The 22,593-nt window shown below is 38.2% G+C and overlaps 1 protein-coding gene across 1 annotated transcript in view; it reads left to right on the top strand.

Annotated features, from left to right (window-relative positions):
• LOC131433758 (uncharacterized) overlaps positions 1-22,593 on the top strand; it is a 104,955-nt gene that overhangs the window by 198 nt on the left and 82,164 nt on the right. The gene's annotated exons all lie outside the window — the stretch shown is intronic.

Genomic DNA, 22,593 nt, shown 5'->3' with positions numbered 1-22,593 from the left:
ATTCTTAAGTATTTGAATAATTGTAAAATGTGCTTTTCCTAGTCTTAAAGAATGGATTCGATTTGTGGATTCGACGGAGCGGAAGGAGATATGATCATTTACGAAAGTGACGAAGTCATATACGAAAGTGAGATATTTCCCGCGGCCCTGCACATGACTAAAAACAAGAAAGTCCAGTGCAGAGCTAATAAAAGTTATTTTTATTGACTCAATAAAGACGAAAATGATGAGAAATTATGTCACTCTCAGCTTCGCTTGCAAACTATGAGAACAAAATTCATGTTCAGCCAATGACATAAGCGGAACAGTAGTTTCAAAATTGTGTTCTTTCTTTCATTTGCCCTTTCAGTCATTTGCGGTTTTCAGTGATAATCCCATAGTATGCAGTGCCGGTATTCAACCGAAACTTTGAGAATCGAAAATGACAGAAAAATATTTTACAGTGACTTTTACCAGTTGGTGCTCGTATTTGTAGTAGTTTTGGTTTCCAAAAGGCTCTGGGATGTAATTACTTCTATTTGTCATATTTTATTCACTCTTCATAGTCAAGAATCACAGATTTTGAATACATCGACGAAAGAATAAGAATTGAAACACTGCTGTTGTTACCTGCAGACGTTAGTTTGGTTTCGTCTTGTCATAGAGGAAAGAGTAACGTTGGAAATTATACTCTCTCATTTTTTCAACGAAAATACTTCGTATCTCTTCGTTCGTTCTGGTGTTCGTAAAATATTCAAAATGAGGTTGTTGGAATGGTTTCTTTCATTGAGAATGCGTGACAATTTTAAGCTCTGGTCTAGTGATTTAAATCAATCTCATCAATAGTAAGCAATATTAATGTTGGTTTCCTTTAATAATTAATATAACAGATCGGCTGAAAAGTTCGTATCGTTTCTATGAGAGGGCGCCACTAGAATTAAATCCATACCATTTTCAGTTAGTACCAACCTTCAAAAGATACGTGTATAAATTTGACAGCTGTCTGATTATTAGTTTGTGAGATATTGCATTTTGAGTGAAGCTACTTTTGTTATTGTGAAAAAAAAGAAAAAAAAAGAATTTCGTGTGTTGATGAAACACTACTTTTTGATGAAAAAAAGTGCCGCCGATACCAAAAAATGGCTTGATGAGTGTTATCCAGACTCTGCACCGGGCGAAGCAACAATTCGTAAGTGGTTTGCAAAATTTCGTACTGGTCATATGAGCACCGAAGACGATGAACGCAGTGGACGTCCAAAAGAGGCTGTTACCGATGAAAACGTGAAAAAAATCCACAAAATGATTTTCAATGACCATAAAGTAAAGTTGATCGAGATAGCTGACACCCTAAAGATATCAAAGGAACGTGTTGGACATATTATTCACGAATATTTGGATATGAGAAAGCTTTGTGCAATATGGGTGCCACGTGAGCTCACAATCACAATGTCACAAGTCGATGAAAACCATGCTGAAATTGAACGAATTGGGCTTCGAATTGCTCCCTCATCCAACGTATTCTCCAGATTTGGCCCCCAGTGACTTTTTCCTGTTCTCAGACCTCAAGAAAATGCTCGCTGGTAAAAAATTTAGAAGCAATGAAGAGGTAATCGCTGAAACTGAGGCCTATTTTGAGGCAAAGAACAAATCGTACTACAAAAATGGTATCGAAAAGTTGGAAGATCGCTATAATCGCTGTATAGCCTCTGGTGGCAATTATGTTGAATAATAAAAACGAATTTTGGCAAAAAAATGTGTGTTTCTATTAAACGATACGAACTTTTCAGCCGAACTGTTATAAGTAATAAGCTATGTTAACTCATAGCTCCGATGTTTTGTAACATTGTGATCAACAAAATGCATTGGGTCTATTTCACACAATACCGAAATGATCAAATATGACCTACTTTGAACATGGCATATCTGTGCATATAAGCAACATTTTCGATTTGTTGTTTAGAATAGTATATTAATAATCAAAAGTGGTAAAATATATATCAATTTTTGTTTTTAAACTCTTAGCTGTTCACAATCTCTTTCCAAAGTTTCATATAAATGTCTACAGTGGTTATTGTAGTTTATTCGATTATCAACTTTCTCAGCAGAATACTTTTGTGCACATGGCTGCACTTGAATTAAATTGTTGCAATTAGTATAAAATCTTCAGCTTGCGAAAAAACTATGATTCAGTATAGTATGCAGTAGATGATGAAAAATTGAATTTGAATCAAGTTCCGTTTATCAAAATTTGCCGTATAGTATAGTATTTACTATTGCCGCTCTACATCGTACATGTAATGTTAGAATGACCACTCGAAGAATATCTTCTACATTAGGCAAAGCCTTAGTTCTCCTCGTTCAGTTGAGCTGCTGTGAGAAAGTTATTCGGACATCATGGCCTAATCAAGGTTCAAAACCCATTAGCGGCCCTTGCACGATCATTAAAAGTATCATCACAGACTAACACTATGAGTAAATTATTATAAATTTTTTTTTCGTGATGCACTAGCACAGACTAACAGACATGACACTATGAGTAAATTATTATAAAAAATTTTCTTCGTGATGCACTAGTTCCACCTATATTGAACTGCGCGAACTATTTACTATCGGTACACCCCTTGTGTTATGTAAAAGTTTTTTTTACTAGTTGGTTCCTCCTCGCTTGTCAACACCGGTCAGCTGCTTGCAGGGATGCCTGATTTCATCAGACTTTTTGTAATATTTTGTTACATTGATAATATATTAAACTTTTTTAGCGATGTTGGAAAGTAACCATTTATTTTTCACAACGTTGTTCATCTAGACTATTTTTGATTGTGTTGGTAATTTTCACCCGAAATCAAATGGCGGCCGACAAGAAGTAAGTAAATATCGTAACAAAACATTTGATTCAATTCGATTTTATATTGCATTGAAAGAGGGGAAGTAGAAACAATTCTGTTTTTTGTTTTAGCAATATGTATTAAATCTGTACCCTGCATGAAATTCGCATGGACGTATACAAATCAATACATTACAAATAATTCTGTATGAATGGCAACTCTGTTGGTAAATGAAAAAGATAAACACAGTCTAGATGACACTCTAGATGTTTTTGATAGGGTAACGTACAGAGATGCCAGATCTGCAGATTTGTCTGTAAATCTGCAGATTTGGGATATAGTGCTGCAGACATTTTTGTTGTGCAGACTTTTGCAGACTTTTGCAATTCTCGCAGACTTTCGTCTATATTTACAGACTTTTGAAATTTCCGCGACCTTTTTTTTTTGCTCGCCAAGTCAGTTTTGCGTGTCATACTTTATAGAGAAATTGCTGCCAGCAAGACATACTTGCTGACTGCAGATTTTTTTTTCAGATTTACAGACCCTGCCTGCAGATATTTGAAATTTTTACCTGGCATCTCTGGTAACGTATCTGGTATTTGCTGACCTTATACATACAATTTGAAACAGTTGTTTAAATAGTTTACATGTGAATTGTAAATATGGGAACTCAGCAGTGCGGCCAGTTTAACGCCATTTTTCGCCGTCATTGTCTATAATTTTTTGGAGTACTGTGTTTATGGTTTAACCTTATGGAACTAAACACAAAAACTTAAAATCGGAATTTATCTGTATGAAAATTATTTATCGGAGAGCATATATGCATTCCTGTATCGAGTGCAAATCGGTACGAACATGTGATTAGAGCATATAGGCGATAGGCCCTTTCAAAAGTTACGAAAAATAATGCTGATTACTCGAGTTTTAAGCATGGAATTCAGGCATATTTTGCAAAGGGGGCCTGAGCGAACATGATATGAAAACCAGGTTCGAAACTAACTCGATTTTCAGATCAACAATGTTGAAACTAGGTTCAAAACTAGCTTCACGCAAACGGTTTTACAGAAGTTAGGATGGAAACTGGGTCTTGGGCATTCAGCGAAAACGACAGAAGAAACTTACACTCACGATTTTTTCGGCTGCTATTGATTTTTATCATATAAAAATTGACACATTGGGCTGATGTGTTTTACACTTAATTTGACCGCATTTGATTCGACATTTTAAGGTGAAATGTAGCGGAATTCGAAAATCGCGTTTTTGATCAATTATTCAAAAACTAGACCGATTTTCGAAAAACCAAAATCACTTAAGTTTTCGAAATCAAATTTTTCATAACTAAGTACTCTTAGAATTTTGAAATTTTGCTTTGCCGAGCCGTAATTGGTTTTTGAAATGTATAAACGGTTACTGTTCCGTTCCACGGGGATGATTTTAGAACTGAAAAGTAGTGTTTGTAGCAGAATTTCACAGAGAATCTGAAAATGCAACTCAAAATTATAAAATATTAGCTAAAACAACCGAAATTTGAAAAAAGTTTACATAAACTTTTCCGCATTTTTTTATTGCTTGCGCGTTGCTGTTTCGTATTGAGGTGGTGTGAGAAATGCACGGTGGGCACGGTGGCATTATATCGTAAGCAAAAATTACATATAAAATAATGACGAGAATTTGTGCAGCATTGGGTTTTGTGTTGAAATAAAAACGAGTTGAAAACAATAAAATGGGTATTGTAAGAAATCGTTTATTTTCTAAGTAACTGTAATTTATAATGCTAATAATGTCCAATTCTGTTAAGTTCAATGCAGTGATGTTGCTGAAGCAATAAAGCTTGGCTGTGTAATATCGTATACCAGGTATTATTTTAAATTGTAGCAATTTTTATAGCAAAACTATAACTTCATCATTGACAAGCTACTGAATGAAATACAAACCAAGTATTGTCGTGATACAAACAATGTGATAAACATTGAAAAACAACAGGCATATACATGGTTAGCAAGTTGGTCAATACATATACATATAACCTCATGTTAGTCATTCATAATTAATCATGATTTATAGCTCTAGTGTAAGAGTAATCACTAACAATAACGATTGAATTAGCATATATCCAAAGTGTGAAGGATTCAAAAATCCATTACGTAAAGTCTTTGTTACAAGCCAATATAACGAGAGGTAAGCCCACTGCTCTCAATCATTGAAAAAAGTTCTTGTTTCTATGTGTCCGTTTTTCTTGGTATGCTTTGTGCGACGGTTCGTTCAACTGAACCGGATAAAATTTTGCGCGCATTTTATGACGCTACGCTATGCTAATTCAATCGTTATTGTTAGTGATTACTCTTACACTAGAGCTATGAATCATGAGTAATTATGAATGACTAACATGAGGCTATATGTATTGACCAACTTGATAACCATATGCCTGAGTTTAGTAGCAAGCATGGATTTTCCTTCAAAAGAACGATTGAAGACGAGATAACATTCAAGTATTTTCGATATCATTGCCGGTCGTTCACCTGGCCCTTCCCGCCGATGAGATAGAATTTACGTAAAAGTATTTACTTGACTCGCATGATAGAGCGCGGTCGAATTTACTTATCGAATACATTCAATGCCAATATATTCCATTCTAATTGACTTTCATTATCATCTTCGAATAAGTAGAAAGTATTATTTCTGTTGTGTCAATAGGATCGTAGCACTAGCCATGAAATCGAAGCTATGCTATGAGTCGGCTGCGAAGTCTGTTAAAACAGAAAGGCCAAATTTCTCAAAAGGAATGTAATTCCAAGACTTCCACACCCGGACATTTTCCTGGTGTGGATTCAGTATTCTCCCAATACGGTTCCGCCACTCCTTGGCTGCGAAGTCTGTTGAAACAAATGGTCATATTCAACAATAAATGTAATACTAAGACTTTGCTTTGCTTGACGACGTTTATTCGAGTTGTTTATTATTTAATACAACAAAACAATGTTGGAATTTGATTCATTTACAGTCACTTATGTATTTTTTTTTATTGTTATCAACTGGTTTTGATCATTCAGTAAAAACCATTCAAGCGAAGAGGTTGTGTTTCGATTGTACTGGCTCGTGAGTTAACGGCTGCTACCGAGACAATTCTAAGCTTCAGGTAGTTAAACTGCCCATAGCAAACGCAATATTCGGGGCGTTTCCCGACTGGAAAGCTAGCAACGAAGGCCATCCCGTTCATACGCACAGAGGTGTAGAGACACAGAGGTGCGAGAGCATAGAAGTGACGAGTCACAGAGGTGCCATCGCATAAAGGTGCGAAGACGAAGGGGTGCAAAGGCACAGAGGTGCTAAAGCAACCCAGTGCTGATCTACCAGGTACCAGAATTTGTACGCTGCGTAGGATCAAAAGAGACGGCATATATCGCGAGGTGCTACACTGCAAGCATCGCATTTGATCGCCACCAAGAGCAAAAGCACTGTACCTGGGGTCAGGTACAGCAAGTGCAGTGGTGTTCACAACGACGGCAGAGCAACTGAGATAGCAGTAAACGACAGAAGACTGCCAATTGGAAACAGCAAAAGACTGCCAATTGGAAATCGTTGGAAGAGCTTCACGTCGTTCTTCACGATAAAGGAACAGAGACATCAGCTACAAGGTAGATTTAATTTAATTTATTTTTTATTTCTTATATCTGAAATTTTACTAAACATAAGTTTTTATTTTGGTATTATTAATTTACAAAAAAAATTTAATGTAATGGATGATCTCATGGAAGATCATCCGAATCCGATTCCGGATACTAGTAAAAGTTTAAATACTCCGAGGGCTAAACATTATCCACAGGGTACCACTGGGCCATGGATAGTCTATCTTCGAAAAAAAGAAAAGATTTTAAACTTGATGCAAATTACAAAGGATTTGACATCACATTTCTCTGAAGTTAAAGAAATCTGTAAGGTTAATAGAGATAAAATTCGAGTTGTAGTTAACGACTTGAAACAGGCAAACGATATTGTAACCTGTAAATTATTTGCTATTGAATATCGAGTTTACATTCCATCGAAGGAGGTAGAAATTGACGGTGTTGTGACTGAAGCAAGTCTGACAGCAGATGATTTACTTAAAAATGGAGTTGGCCGTTTTAAAAACTCCATGCTTGAGGGAGTTAAGATACTCGAGTGCAAACAATTGTACTCAGCATCTATTGTCGATGGAAAAAAGTCTTATCGTCCCTCAGATTCGTTTCGCGTAACATTTGCCGGATCTGCATTGCCTAGCCATGTCTATATCGATAAAATTCGTCTTCCTGTTCGGCTTTTCGTACCGCATGTTATGAATTGCACGAACTGTAAAAAATTCGGACATACAGCTACTTACTGTAGTAATAAGTCCAAATGTATCAAATGTCAAGGGCCTCATAAGGATAATCTTTGCGATAAAGATGTTGAAAAATGTGTTTATTGTGGGGAAAGCCCTCATGATGATCTTTCAGTGTGCGCTGCATTTAAGCTGCGTAAAGACAAAATGAAGCTTTCTTTAAAAGCACGGTCTAAGCGCACATATGCAGAAATGCTCAAAACGGTCATACATGTCTCCCCTTTGGAAACCGAAAACGGTTTTTCAAATCTTGCGGAGCCAGAGGAATCTGACTCTGACGGAAATAGTGAAGATACCTCGTTTGTCACTCCTCAAGGGTCTGTTAAGAGGAGATTAACAAACCACAAAATACCAAAAAAGACACCTAAAATTATACCTTCAAAAAAAGATCCCCGTGTTAAAGCTAAAAAGCCAAATTTAAAACCAAAAACTGTGCCTCCTGGTTTGTCAAATTCACAAACCAATCCAGGAACTAGCTCAAGAAAAGACAATAATCCAGTGGGCTCCATTTCACATTCACCAACAGGATTACTGAAATTTTCGGAAATTGTAGAATGGATTTTCGCTGCATTCAATATTTCTGAACCTCTAAAGACCATCATAACAGCATTCCTTCCAATAGCTAGAACTTTTTTGAAACAGTTATCAGCTCAATGGCCAGCTCTTACAGGTTTTGTATCATTTGATGGATAATTTATCATCCGCCGCAAATGATTCAATCACTGTCCTGCAGTGGAATTGTCGAAGCATCATGCCAAAACTTGATTCATTTAAAGTTTTGTTGCATAGTCAAAAATGTGATGTATTTGCTTTGTGCGAAACATGGCTTACATCAAACATAGCCTTAAATTTTAATGACTTTAACATTATACGTCTCGACAGAGACTCCCCGTATGGTGGAGTGCTTTTAGGAATTAAGAAATGTTATTCCTTTTATAGATTAAACATTCCTTCGACTTCTAGTATAGAAGTTGTTGCTTGTCAAATAAACATTAAAGGAAAGGACATTTGCATTGCTTCGGTATATATTCCTCCAAGAGCTCAAGTTGAACAACGACAGCTTAATGAAATTGTCGAAGCCCTTCCTGCTCCACGTTTGATTTTAGGAGATTTCAATTCGCACGGAATGATGTGGGGTTCCGTTTACAATGATAGCAGATCATCTCTAATATATAATATTTGCGACAATTTTAGCATGACGGTACTAAATATGGGTAGCATGACACGGATCCCAAGACCTCCTGCACGTCCAAGTGCATTAGATTTATCTCTTTGTTCGACTTCAATTCGACTAGATTGCACCTGGAAAGTATTTCCTGATTTACATGGTAGCGATCATTTACCAATCATCATCTCAATTAGCAGTAACAAAGGCATTGCTAATTCAGTTAATATTCCATATGATTTGACAAAAAATATTGACTGGATTAAATACCAAAGTAATATTTCAAGTGTCTTAACTTCAATGGAAGAGCTTCCCCCACTTGAAGAATATGACTTCCTCGTTTGTTCGATTCTGGAGGCCGCAGAACAAGCCCAAACCAAACGATTTCTTGGTCCATCGTCTAACAGAAGACTCCCAAATCCTTGGTGGGACAAAGAGTGCTCAGATGCTAAACACGCGAAACAAAATGCTTTCAAGACGTTTTTAAAACGAGGAGGAGGAACTCCTCAGAATTTTGAAAAATTCTTGGTTTTAGAAACCAAGTACAAGAACATACTTCGGGTTAAGAAATGCAGCTATTGGAGACATTTTGTGGAAGGTTTGTCAAGAGAAACCTCAATGAGCACTCTTTGGAATACGGCCAGACGAATGAGGAATCGTAACGTAGGAAATGAGAGTGAGGAGTACTCGAATCGATGGATATTTGATTTTGCGAGGAAAGTTTGTCCAGATTCCGTTCCTACGCATAGCATTGTTAGGGAGTCTTCTTCAAATGATGATTCCATTGATAGCCCCTTTTCAATGATGGAATTTTCCATAGCACTCATGTCTTGTAACAATAACGCTCCTGGATTGGACAGAATTAAATTCAACTTGGTGAAGAATCTGCCCGACCTCGCAAAAAGACGTTTGTTGGAATTGTTCAACAAGTTTCTTGAGCAAAATATTGTTCCACCTGACTGGAGACAAGTGAAAGTTATCGCCATTCAAAAGCCGGGGAAACCAGCTTCCAATCACAACTCATATAGACCCATTGCGATGTTGTCCTGCATCAGAAAATTGTTCGAAAAAATTATTCTACGACGTCTCGACACTTGGGTCGAGACGAACGGTTTGTTGTCAGATACTCAGTTTGGCTTCCGTAGAAATAAAGGGACGAATGATTGCCTTGCATTACTTTCGTCTGACATCCAAATTGCCTTCGCTCAAAAGCAACAAATGGCATCTGTATTTTTAGACATTAAAGGAGCATTTGATTCAGTTTCCATTGATGTTCTTTCAGACAAGCTCCACCAACATGGACTCCCAGCGGTTATAAATAATTATTTGCACAACCTTTTGTCAGAGAAACGCATGCATTTTTCACATGGCGATTTGGCAACAATCAGAATTAGCTACATGGGTCTCCCGCAAGGCTCATGCCTCAGTCCGCTCCTCTATAATTTTTACGTGAATGACATTGACAGCTGTCTAGTAACCCCATGTACACTAAGACAATTGGCAGATGATGGCGTGGTTTCAGTTACTGGATCCAAAGCTATTGATCTGCAAAAACCATTGCAAGATACCTTAGATAAATTGTCCGTTTGGGCTGTTCATCTTGGTATCGAATTCTCTGCGGAGAAAACAGAGCTGGTCGTCTTTTCAAAAAAGCATGATCCCGCGCAACTTCAGCTTCATATGATGGGAAGAATAATCGAACAGGTTTTGACTTTCAAATACCTCGGGGTGTGGTTTGATTCCAAATGCACGTGGGGAGGACACATTAGGTATCTGATAACGAAATGCCAACAAAGAGTAAATTTTCTTCGAACAATAACAGGGTCTTGGTGGGGTGCTCATCCGCAAGATCTAATAAAATTGTATCAGACAACGATACTTTCAGTGATGGAATATGGATGCGTTTGTTTTCGTTCCGCTGCAAATTCTCATATTATCAAACTTGAGCGAATTCAGTACCGTTGTTTGCGAATTGCTTTAGGCTGCATGCATTCGACACATACAATGAGTCTTGAAGTTCTGGCGGGAGTTCTTCCATTAAAAGATCGATTTTGGGAGCTTTCATCACGCCTGCTAATAAGATGTGATGTGCTGAATCCCATGGTAATTAATAATTTCGAACGACTAGTCGAGCTTCGATCTCAAACAAAATTCATGACAGTATATTTTAACCATATGTCACAGGAAATCAACCCTTCAAGATATATTCCTATCCGTGTCAGCCTCCTAAATGTACCTGACTCAACTTTATTTTTCGACACATCCATGCAGCGCGAAGTGCGTGGAATCCCGGACCACCTACGCTCTATGGAAATCCCAAAAATATTTTCAAGTAAGTTCAGGCATATTAACTCTGAGAAAATGTTTTACACGGACGGATCGCGAATGGAAGAAGCGACAGGGTTTGGTATGTTCAACAATAATGTTTCGGCCTCATTCAAGCTTCAAGAACCTGCATCTGTTTATATAGCAGAGTTAGCAGCAGTTCATTATAGCTTGAATGTAATCGTCACATTATCTCCAAACCATTATTTCCTCTTCACAGATAGTCTGAGTGCAATTGAAGCCATTCGCTCAAACGCTGCTGGCAAAAATGAACCGTTTTTCTTGGGTAAAATAAAACAGTGTCTGAACGACATATTGAATAATAATTATCTAATCACAATAGTTTGGGTTCCGGCTCATTGCTCCATTCCAGGCAATGAAAGAGCCGATATTTTAGCCAAACGTGGTGCTATTGAGGGTGAAATTTATGAGAGACCGATTGCTTTCAACGAATTCTATAGCGCGTCTCGCCAAAGAACACTTGCCAGCTGGCAAGCTTCTTGGGATAAAGATGATCTGGGTCGGTGGATGCACTCAATTATTCCTAAAATATCGACAAAGGCATGGTTCAGGGGACTGGATGTGAGTAGAGATTTCATTCGTGTGATGTCCAGACTCATGTCCAATCACTACACGTTAGATGCACATCTCCTTCGAATTGGACTTTCCGAGACTAATCATTGTGCTTGCGGCGAAGGTTACCGCGATATTGACCATGTTGTTTGGACATGCGTGGAGTTTCGTGATGTCAGATCTCAACTAATAAATTCCTTGCGTACCCAAGGTAGACTATCCAATGTCCCAGTTCGCGACATTCTTGCTTGTCGTGACCTTCCATACATGAAACTTCTTTATCATTTCATTAAATCCATTGGAGTTCCAATTTAAATTTTATTTTATGTTAAACTGTTTTCTCTTCCATGAGTTCAACCAATAGCCAACTATAGGATATTGAATATAAGTGGTGAACTGATACAAACAATCCTGAAATAGTTATAAGATCATGTACAAAATAAATGTATTTTATTTAATGTAATTTAAAATAGCAACTCGCTTGATAAAAACAGTGTTTAGATTAACTAATGAGTACCAACATACTAATATGATATTCGAAATGTATTAGGTTTAAACTACTATGTATTGTGGATGCCACGGCGAAGAAAAACTTATGTATATTGCCTATGAAATAAACGTATTTATGAAAAAAAAAAAAACTGGTTTTGATGCAATAAATTATTTTTTTTTACTTTTTACTCATATTTTACACATTTATTAATTAATTCGAAGGAAATATATAGAGTTTTGTCTACCTACTTTAGACATAAGTAATTGCTTCCATAAAACACAAGAATAGCTATACATGCTTTATTGATTACAAAGCAATATAGTTGAACTGTTGAAAAATTTTAGTATTAGTCTTAAAACCACAACAAAACCACAATCTTCGTAAATATATACACAATTAAACAATAACACTTTTTATGAACCATTTAATTATACTATTTCACCTTCACATCAATGCATTGAACTCAACAGAATTGGACATTATTAGCATTATTTTTTTTTATTCAATATTATAATATAATTTTTAGGCACACTGCTTAAGCTCTAAGATGTCAAGGGTATTTACTAATCTTAATTACGATTAACTTAAAACTAGAATAGTATCATTATGTAATGTAGTATCGGGGTAGCGGATTCTCGAGAATTCAGCTTTCAGCTGGCGATCGGCAGTGACCGGTGAATTTTATATTGCATGAGGGTCTTCCATATGGCATTGGCGAATATCCATGTTGGCCGTATCCTTCGGTCCGTGTGGGTCCGCGGGAAACACCCCCAGGCTACGAAGGCCCGGCGGGTGGCCCGCATGCTGGTTTTCGACTGAAGCGGTCTTCCGTGGACGATGAAAAAAAAAAGATCTTGTTAGTTCAAATGAAGATGGTGGACAGGGACGAGGACCGAGAGAATCGGGCGGATGTTGGTGTCGAACCTGTAGGTGGAGTTTATACTTTCTGAGCGAGGAATATCACATTACACTTGTATATCAATGTGTTTAAGGTACTGGTATATGAGAAGCATATATAAATTCTCCTGACTCGCCAACACATCCCGAACCGGAACCTCAGGCGGTCTACCTCGGGCCCTAAGGGATTCCAGTAGCTTCGACCTGGCGTCACGATACTCTACGCACGACCACACGACATGCTCGATGTCCTGATCACCGTCGCCTCAAGCGCAAAGACCGCTCTCCACGATTCCAATACGCTGGAGATGCGCGTTGAATGTGTAATGGTTTGACATGAGCCGAGACATCACACGAATTAAGTCACGACTCACGTTCATCCCCCTGAACCAAGGTTTCGTCGATACCCTAGGGATAATGGAGTGTAGCCATCGTCCCAGTTCGCCATTGCTCCATGAAGTTTGCCAACTTTCGAGAGTTTTCTGACGAGAGATACTAAAAAATTCATTGAAGCAGATTGGTTCTTCATAAATATCACCTTCCAATGCGCCCACTTTAGACAATGAGTCTGCCTTTTCATTGCCCGGAATGGAACAATGCGAAGGGACCCAGACTAACGATATTAAATAAGACCGTTCAGATAAAGTTCTCAAATGTTCCCGTATTTTCCCCAGGAAATAAGGGGGATACTTTCCTGGCTTCATTGCCCGGAGAGCTTCTATTGAGCTTAGACTGTCTGTGACAATGAAGTAATGGTCTTTGCGCAAGGTTTCAATGATCTCGAGGGTGTACTGAATAGCAGCTAATTCTGCGACGTAAACTGAAGCCGGATCACTGAGTTTTTAAGAAGCGGTGATGTTTTGATTGAAGATGCTAAAGCCTGTGGACCTGTTCATGTTTGATCCGTCAGTGTAAAAGACCTTTTCACAGTTGACTGTTCTAAATTTATTATAAAAAATATTTGGGGCTACTTGAGGGCGCACGTGATCCGGAATTCCACGAATTATTTCTCTCATGGATGTGTCGAAAAACACAGTAGAATCAGAAGTATCCAAGAAATGAGCACGGTTGGAAACAAACGAAGAAGGATTAATATTCTGAGCCATGTAATCAAAATACAAGGACATAAAACGGTTCTGAGAATTGAGCTCGACAAGCCTTTCGAAGTTTTCAATCACCATCGGATTGAAGATATCACATCGGATTAGCAATCGATATGAGAGATCCCAGAGTCGATTTTTCAACGGTAAGACGCCCGCGAGCACTTCGAGACACATCGTGTGAGTCGACTGCATGCAACCTAAGGCAATACGCAAACAACAATACTGAATTCTCTCCAGTTTAATGAAATGGGTGTTCGCGGCGGATCGGAAGCAGAAGCATTCCATTACGGACAATATCGTTGTTTGGTAAAGCCTGATCAGGTCTTCTGGGTGGGCACCCCACCAAGTTCCGGTTATTGCACGAAGAAAATTGATTCTCTGCTGGCATTTTTGTTTCAGATACCTAATGTGACATCCCCAGGTGCCTTTTGAGTCGAACCAGACCCCGAGATATTTAAATGTGAAGACCTGAGCTATGGTTTCACCCCCTAGGTGAAGCTGTAGTTGTGCTGGTTCTCGTTTCCTTTAAAATACAACCAGCTCAGTTTTCTCCGTAGAGAACTCGATACCCATTTGAAGAGCCCATGTCGACAAGTTGTCGAGGGTATCTTGTAATAGTCCTTGGAGATCGGCAGCTTTGGGTCCTATAATAGACACAACGCTGTCGTCGGCAAGTTGTCTTAGCGTGCAAGATGTGTTGATACATTCATCAATGTTGTTTACGTAAAAGTTGTATAAAAGGGGGCTTAAGCATGGGCCCTGAGGAAGACCCATGTAACTGAATCGTATTGTCGATAAATCACTATGTGCGAAATACATGTATTTCTCGGACAACAGATTATACAAAAAGTTATTCAAAATTGGTAAAATACCATGCTGATGCAACTTCTCAGATAGGATGTTTATGGAAACTGAATCAAAAGCCCCCTTGATGTCTAGGAAAACTGACGCCATTTGTTCTTTACGAGCAAATGCCATTTGAATTTCGGTTGAGAGCAACGCAAGATAATCGTTCGTTCCTTTGCCCCTGCGGAAGCCGAATTGTGTATCTCAAAGTAAGCCATTAGTCTCGACCCAATTGTCTAGACGAAACAGAATCATTTTTTCGAACAATTTCCGGATACAGGAAAGCATAGCAATCGGCCGATACGAATTGAGATCGGAGGCTGGTTTCCCTGGTTTTTGAATGGCAATAACTCATACTTGTCTCCAGTCGTGTGGGACAATATTATTCTCAAGAAGCTTATTAAATAAATTCAGTAACCGTCTTTTGGCTGAGTCAGGCAGTTTTTTCAACAAGTTGAATTTGATATTGTCTAATCCCAGAGCTTTATTGTTGCACGATAAGAGCGCAAGTGAGAACTCTACCATCGAAAACGGTGTTTCGTTTGTATTTGACGGCACGGCGCGGGAGATCCTTTGCATACTTTTTTTTAGCGAAATCGAATATCCAGCGGTTAGAATATTCCTCGCTTTCGTTTGTGGTGTTTTTGTTGCGCATTCGTCGGGCTGTGTTCCAAAGAGTGCTCATTGATGTTTCTCTCGATAATCCGTCTACGAATCAACGCCAATATCCACTTTTCTTCGCCTTAATCAAGCTTTTCATTTTAGCGTCTAATGCCGCGTAGTTTCTGAAATTATCAGGTGTTCCGTTTTTCCTAAACTCGACAAATGATGAATTTCTCTCCGCGTTTAATTCTGAGCACTCTTTGTCCCACCACGGGTTGGGGGGACGGATTTTAGTTATCGCGCCGGGTACACGTTTCTTCTGAGCTTGAGTCGCGGTGTCGAGAATCAAGCCAGCCAAAAACGTGTACTCTTTCTCCGGAGGAAGTTCTTGTGTTGTTGCTAGTTTCTCAGATATCAAATTTGCGTAGCATTTCCAATCAATATTTCGTGTGAGGTCATACGAAACATTGATAGTCTCCGATGGTCTTAATCCGTAGGCGATTGAAATCACGATAGGTAGATGATCGCTACAGTGGGGATCAGGGATCACCTTCCACGTGAAGTCGATGTCGAGCATAAGGGATAAATCCAGCGCACTTGATCTTGCTGGTGGTGCAGGAATTTGTGTCATTTCTCCCGTATTCAAGATTGTCATATTGAAGTTGTCGCAGATATGATGGATCATAGCTGATCTGTTATCGTCGTGAAGACAGCCCCATCCCGTACCGTGTGAGTTAAAGTCTCCTAAAACCAACGTCAGTGTGGGAAGGAGCTCAATGATATCACTGAGCCGCTGATACCCAACCGAGGCTCTTGGAGGAATGTAGATGGAAGCAATGCGAAGGCCCTTGCCTTTGATTGTAACAAGACATGCGACAGCTTCAATACCTGGTATCGAGGGGAGGTTAATGCGATAGAAAGAATAGCACTGTTTGATCCCCAAAAGTACTCCTCCATAGGGATCATCTCGATCCAGACGAATAATGTTAAAATCGTGGAAGTTTAAGGGTATTTCAGAAGTTAGCCAAGTTTCGCACAATGCAATTGCGTCACATTTCAGATTATTTACTAGAAATTTGAAAGGATTTATTTTTGGCATGATACTTCTACAATTCCACTGTATAACAGTGATTGTATCCGTGACCTCGGTGAGTGACTTAGCCATCGAAGGATATGATCGCTGAAAGAAGGGGCCATTTTGCAGTCAACTGCTTCAAGAGTGTTTTAACTGTAGGAATAAAAGCCATTAATAGGCTTTTAAGAGGTTCTGAAATATTGAAGGCAGTGATGATCCAGTCCACGATATCAGAAAATTTAACAAACCCAGTATCTGGTAAATTCTCTGACTGATCTTTAGGGACTTTCGGGGGTTTTGAAGTCCCAGGAAGTGATAGAAATTCTTGCTTGGAATTTAATTTTCCAAGGCCTGGAGCTTTTTTCTCTGGTTTTTTGTCATCACTACCAGTTGTTGTAATTTTTCGAGACCCATGAAAGGACATCTTCGATCCCTTACTAGGGAGCTTTTGAGAAGATTTATTTCTTCTCTTTCTGATTGATGAGTTATGAGGGACAGCCGAAGATGTACCTTCGAGGGGGTCATCATATTCGCTCTCGTCAGTTGACAAGTAAGCGTAAGGATTTTCGGTAGGTGGCGTAGCACATTTCAACATTTCCGCAAATGAGCGTTTGGAATGTTGCTTGAGTGAACGCTTCATTTTATCCTTACGCAATTTGTACACGGGACAATTAGAGAGGTCATGCGGCCACTCCTTACAGTAGAGACACTTTTTATTGTTTCCACTGCAGGAGTTATCCGCATGACTCCCTCCACACTTTATACACCGGGATTTATTGCAACAATGGGATGCTGTATGTCCCAATTGTTTGCAATTGGTGCAGTTCATGACCCGCGGCACAAAAAGACGAACAGGTAAACGGACTCGGTCCAGGAGGACGTAATTAGGCAAAGCCGAGCCAGCGAAAGTCACCCGATACGAGTCTGATGGGATATAGGACTTAGTCCCATCCTCAGCGGTCAATACTGAACGCCATTGCTTGCAGTCCAGTATCTTAACGTTCTTGAGTAGGGGGTTTTTAAAACCGCCTGCCCCAGGCTTAAGAACGTCCTCGCAAGTCAGACTCGGATCGGTGATCACGCCGTCTATCTCGACCTCGCGAGCTGGTACGTATACGCGATACTCCCGCGTGAAATGCTCACTTTGAACGATCTCATTAGCCTGTTTTGCACTGGCTAACAAGACCCTAAGCTTGTCCGGGCGTACTTTTTCAATTTTTTGTACAGTATTGTATCGCGAGGACAGGTCTTTTGAAAGTCTTAGAAGGTTTAATTTTTTACCATTGCTTTGGTCCGGATGTAAACCGCATACGGTCCGACCGGGAGTGCAAACCCATCGGGATAGCTTCTAATGCGAGCTTTATTGCCATCAGAAGCATCCATTCGATCATCTGGGGGAAGGTCAGGCAATTCTATATTGCCTGTCATATCACGGACCTGTGTCCGTGCGGTCAAAATCGGGGTGCAAATAAAGTGGTATTAAACAACAGGGAAAATAAAGTTTTACTTAGTTTAAGCTCCAAAACGGTGAACGTCAGCCAATACCCGGTCCGAGGCAATCGATAAATATTCCTTCCAGTAGAGTGCAAAAAACCTCTTTCAGGAAAAAGCACTTTTTTCAGTCTCTCACTACACTGTCCAATGAAACGTTTCTCTTTTTATCACTATATACATATATTTATCACTGTTCCTAATGTATATGTAAACGATATATACGCAGCGCCCAGCTGGCGCTGGCTAACGGTGCCACACGCAGTGCTGCTTTACACAAGCTCACAGTCGGCCTTGAGAACGGATTAATTCGAATTATCACTGATGCAGACAATACAATACCTTGATAACGGAATAAAACAATTCACCACGCGATTGGAGAAAGCCGAATTTACGTCCGATCGATCCGATAGTCACGGCACGAATGATTATTAGCATTATAAATGACAGTTACTTAGAAAATAAACGATTTCTTACAATACCCATTTTATTGTATTCAACTCGTTTTTATTTCAACTCAAAACCCAATGCTGCATAAATTCGCGTCATTATTTTATATGTAATTTTTGCTCACGATATAATGCCACCGTGCCCACCGTGCATTCCTCACACCACCTCAATACGAAACAGCAACGCGCAAGCAATAAAAAAATGCGGAAAAGTTTATGTAAACTTTTTTCAAATTTCGGTTGTTTTAGCTAATGTTTTATAATTTTGAGTTGCATTTTCATATTCTTTGTGAAATTCTGCTACAAACACTACTTTTCAGTTCTAAAATCATCCCCGTGGAACGGAACAGTAACCGTTTATACATTTCAAAAACCAATTACGGCTCGGCAAAGCAATTTCAAAATTCTAAGAATACTTAGTTATGATAAATTTGATTTCGAAAACTTAAGTGTTTTTGGTTTTTCGAAAATCGGTCTAGTTTTTGAATAATTGATCGAAAACGCGATTTTCGCATTCCGCTACATTTCACCTTAAGATCTTAATAGTATCCGGAATCAGATTCGGATGATTTTCCATGAGATCGTCCATTACATTAACTGTTTTTTTTTGTAAATAATAATATCAAAATGAAAACTTATGTATAGTAAGAATGTCAGTTATAGAAGAAATAAAAAAATTAAATTGAATTAAATCTACCTTGTTGCTGTTGTCTCTGTTCCTCTACCGTAAAGAACGGCGTGAAGCTCATCGAACGATTTCCAATTGACAGTCTTTTGGTATCGTTTTCTGCTATCTCAGTTGCTCTGCCTTCGTTGTGGTCACCACTGAACTTGGTGTGCCTGTACCTGAACCCAGGTATTGAGCCATTGCACTTGGTGGCGATCAAATGTGATACTTGCAGTGTAGCACCTCACGATATATGTCGTCTTTTTCGATCCTACGCAGCGTGCAAATTCTGGTACCTGGTAGATTAGCACAGGGTTGCTTTAGCACCTCTGTGCCTTTGCACCCCTTCGTCTTCGCACCTTTATGCGATGGCACCTCTGTGACTCGTCACTTCTATGCGCTCGCACCTATGTGTCTCTATACCTCTGTGCGTATGAACGGGATGGTCTTCGCTGCTAGCTTTTCAGTCGGGAAACACCCTGAATATTGCCAGCAGTTTCAAATACCTGCAGCCGTCAACTCACGAGCCAGTATAATCGAAACACAACCTCTTCGCTTGAGTGGTTTTTACTGAATGATCATGTACATGTTCTTGAACGTAAATTTACGTGAAGTGCGATGCTCCATTTATGTGCATGTAATGTAAAATCCAAAGATTCTTTTGAAATGTGTAAATCATTTAAAAATGGAGTTGGAGGAAATCAATTTAACACTCTAAAAAACGTATGTGGAAAATGTTTTTGATTATTTTTTGAAATTATTTTTATAATAATCAAATTCGTCATTTTGAGAAACATGTTACATTGGTTTAAAAGATATTAAGTCGGTTTGATTTATTCAAACCACAAATTGAGTTGAATCATAGGCGCAAATTTTACTAATTTGTTTCCTGTTTAAAACGTGATGAAGAATGAACTGTCAAATTTATTTTAAACAGTAAAATCATTTGAATACGTCCTACTTTACTATGGGGCGCTTTTTCGCCCTGTTAAAGAATGGGTAAAACATAATCCTGAATATTTCGAGTTGTACTAACCATACAACATAATTCTTTCTCCATGTCATCATAGATATGATCAGGAATTTATGATTAAATTTTAAACAATATGAGATAACCACGAATAACTCAAAATAACCTTTTGTCAATCTTTTGGAAACAATGAGGAAACTATATCACGCCTTCTTGCCTTTACCGTAATACAGATATCGTTTACAAAATTCTAAAATTAGGTTCAAAGCATTACTATTCTTGATTAATATAAACAAGGTTTAAGGTTTAACAATCCACTTACTGTTTTGTTGTTCTAAATAGGTTCACAAAAGATGGTTTTTACATTGTGATTTTTGCCCAAAAATATGGGGGATTAACATAAGAAGAGTAATTTTAAAAAATAACAGAAGAAATTTTAGTTTGGCTCGATAGTGTTGCTTGAACTACGTAAACGATTTTGTGTTTTATTGTAGATTCATATATTTTGCCTTTCTATATATAAAGGATATAAAGGATAAAAAACCGATTTTCAATCTAAGCTGTAAAGTGTTATATATCATTCGACTAAAGTGACGTAATCGAAAAACCGTATTTTACTTTACTATGGGGCGCCTTTTCGCCCTGTTGAAGAATTGGTTGAACATAAGTCGAACGAAACGCAATAACAATATTCTTTACCCATGTCATCAGAAATACGAGCAGGAATTTATGATTAAATTTTCTTAAAATTTTGGAAACAATTCATCACGCTTGCTTGCCTTTACCGTACCCGCGACGACGGTTTTGAGATATTTTGAGACGACTATAGAAGGAAAATCATGGTCGAAAATCGATCAATTCTTTTATTGCTTTACACGGAACTGGATGTTGTGGTGAGGACCTTCAACAAACAGCAGCAACAACTGAATTTCGAAGCTGAATTTAGAACCTGGATTACAGGTTCGGGAATTAAAAATATGACTCAGGAAATGAATCCTAATTCTGGAACTGGATTCTTGAGTAGATTTTGGAACTGAATTTAGTTCCTTAAATTATATTCGAAATTTGAATCTAGAATTCTGATTTAGGATTTCAACTTCAGAATTCTGGAACAAAATTAAGGATATGAACTTTATATCGGGAATCTGGAACTAAATAACTGGTTATATCTGAATTTAGAACCTAAATTTTCAAACTGACTTCTGAGGCAGCACTTAATTCTTGAATTCTGTTTCCTAATTCAACTCCTGAATTCAGCCAGAACTTAATTCCTAAATTCAGCTTCAGAATTCATTTCCACTATTTTGATCCTGCAAGCAGGAACTAAATTTGGTATTTTGATTCTGGAACTAGATTTTGGAATTTAATTCAGTTCCTCTATTTAGGTTCGGAGTTTAAGTTCAAAATTCAGTTCTAGAACTTCTGAATTCAGTTTCATAATTCTAGAACTGAATTCACGAACTGAACTCTCTATCTGGAATCTAAATCAGAATTTTTCGATTAAATTCGGAGCCTGCTCTATATTTCGATTTTGATTTTCGAATTCAGTTTCAGTTCTCTTGTACAGAATTTTTGGTTCTGGTGACGATAAATAAATGATGACAAAAAGTACTCAACAGTTGTAAACATTGGATGAATTTCGCGAATCGGTTCTTCTTAGAATCATGCAAATATTTTCACAGTGTTATACTTCGTTTTCCTCTACTGAGTATGTAAATCCACAAAAAATTACTACAACATTGTTTATTGGGATTTTCTACTTTCATTTGTTTCGTGTTATATATTTTTTTTTGTTTTGATTATAGAGGTTTTAACCATAATGTCATTCGCCTCTTCGAGCCAGAAAAACTTTCCGACCCTATGTGCGGTTTTAGGAATCGAACCCAGGTGGGCTGCGTGAAAGTTATCGGCTAACCCATCACGCTATACCAGTGGTGGTAAATTGCGAACCGAACGCCGATGCTTCTGCAAATTTACTCAAAAATGTTCACCGAGCGTAAGCATGCGATATGTTCGAAAACTATTCCCTCGTTTAATGCGAAGGTGTTCTGTGCTCGGTGTTCGGCGAAGCAATCTGTTTCGAACCGTTCGGTTGGTGGGCCATCGGCGAGGGTCGAGTAAACTGCGTTCGATACAATGCTTTGTTGATTTCAAGTCTCGCATCCTGGTTTTGAAATTACCAATGCACACGTGATCAGCACAAAAAAAAATCTTTTGTTCGATTGATAAATCGATCAATAGCAATTCAAATGGTATTATTTTGGACATTATCAGTGTGCGTAGGGTGGCTCGATATGGAAAATAGTAAGTTTTGGATCTTTTGCAAATTTTATGGTTTTGGTTATAGAATCTATAACAATAAGAATTGAATATTTTGGAACATTTCAGCAATCGTAGAGTGGCTCAATATGAAAAGGGAATTTTTTTACTCTTGCAAATTCGATGTTTAATAAACTGGTGAGTCAATACCAAAGACAATTAAGTAATTTCAGGTATTTTCAACGAGCGTATTTAAATTTGATGTTCTATTGATTGTTGAATCAATAGCAGTTCAACTTGGATAATTTTAGACATTTTCAGAGAGCGTAGAGTGGCGAAATTTGAAAATTTGGATTTTTTTTACTAATTCGATGATTTATTAAATAGTAAAAAATCGTTGGAAATTATCTGCCATCGTAGGGTTTTTCTATTTGAAAAATTGTAAAATTTTTGACTAATACTAATTCGATGGTTTGTTGGTTGTTGGATCAATAGCAGTTCGAATTGAATAATTTT

Source organism: Malaya genurostris, chromosome 3 (genome assembly GCF_030247185.1).
Source record: "Malaya genurostris strain Urasoe2022 chromosome 3, Malgen_1.1, whole genome shotgun sequence".
Lineage (NCBI taxonomy): Eukaryota > Metazoa > Arthropoda > Insecta > Diptera > Culicidae > Malaya > Malaya genurostris.
Note: the sequence above shows the minus strand (reverse complement) of the source record. Positions and strands in the feature narration are given on the sequence as shown.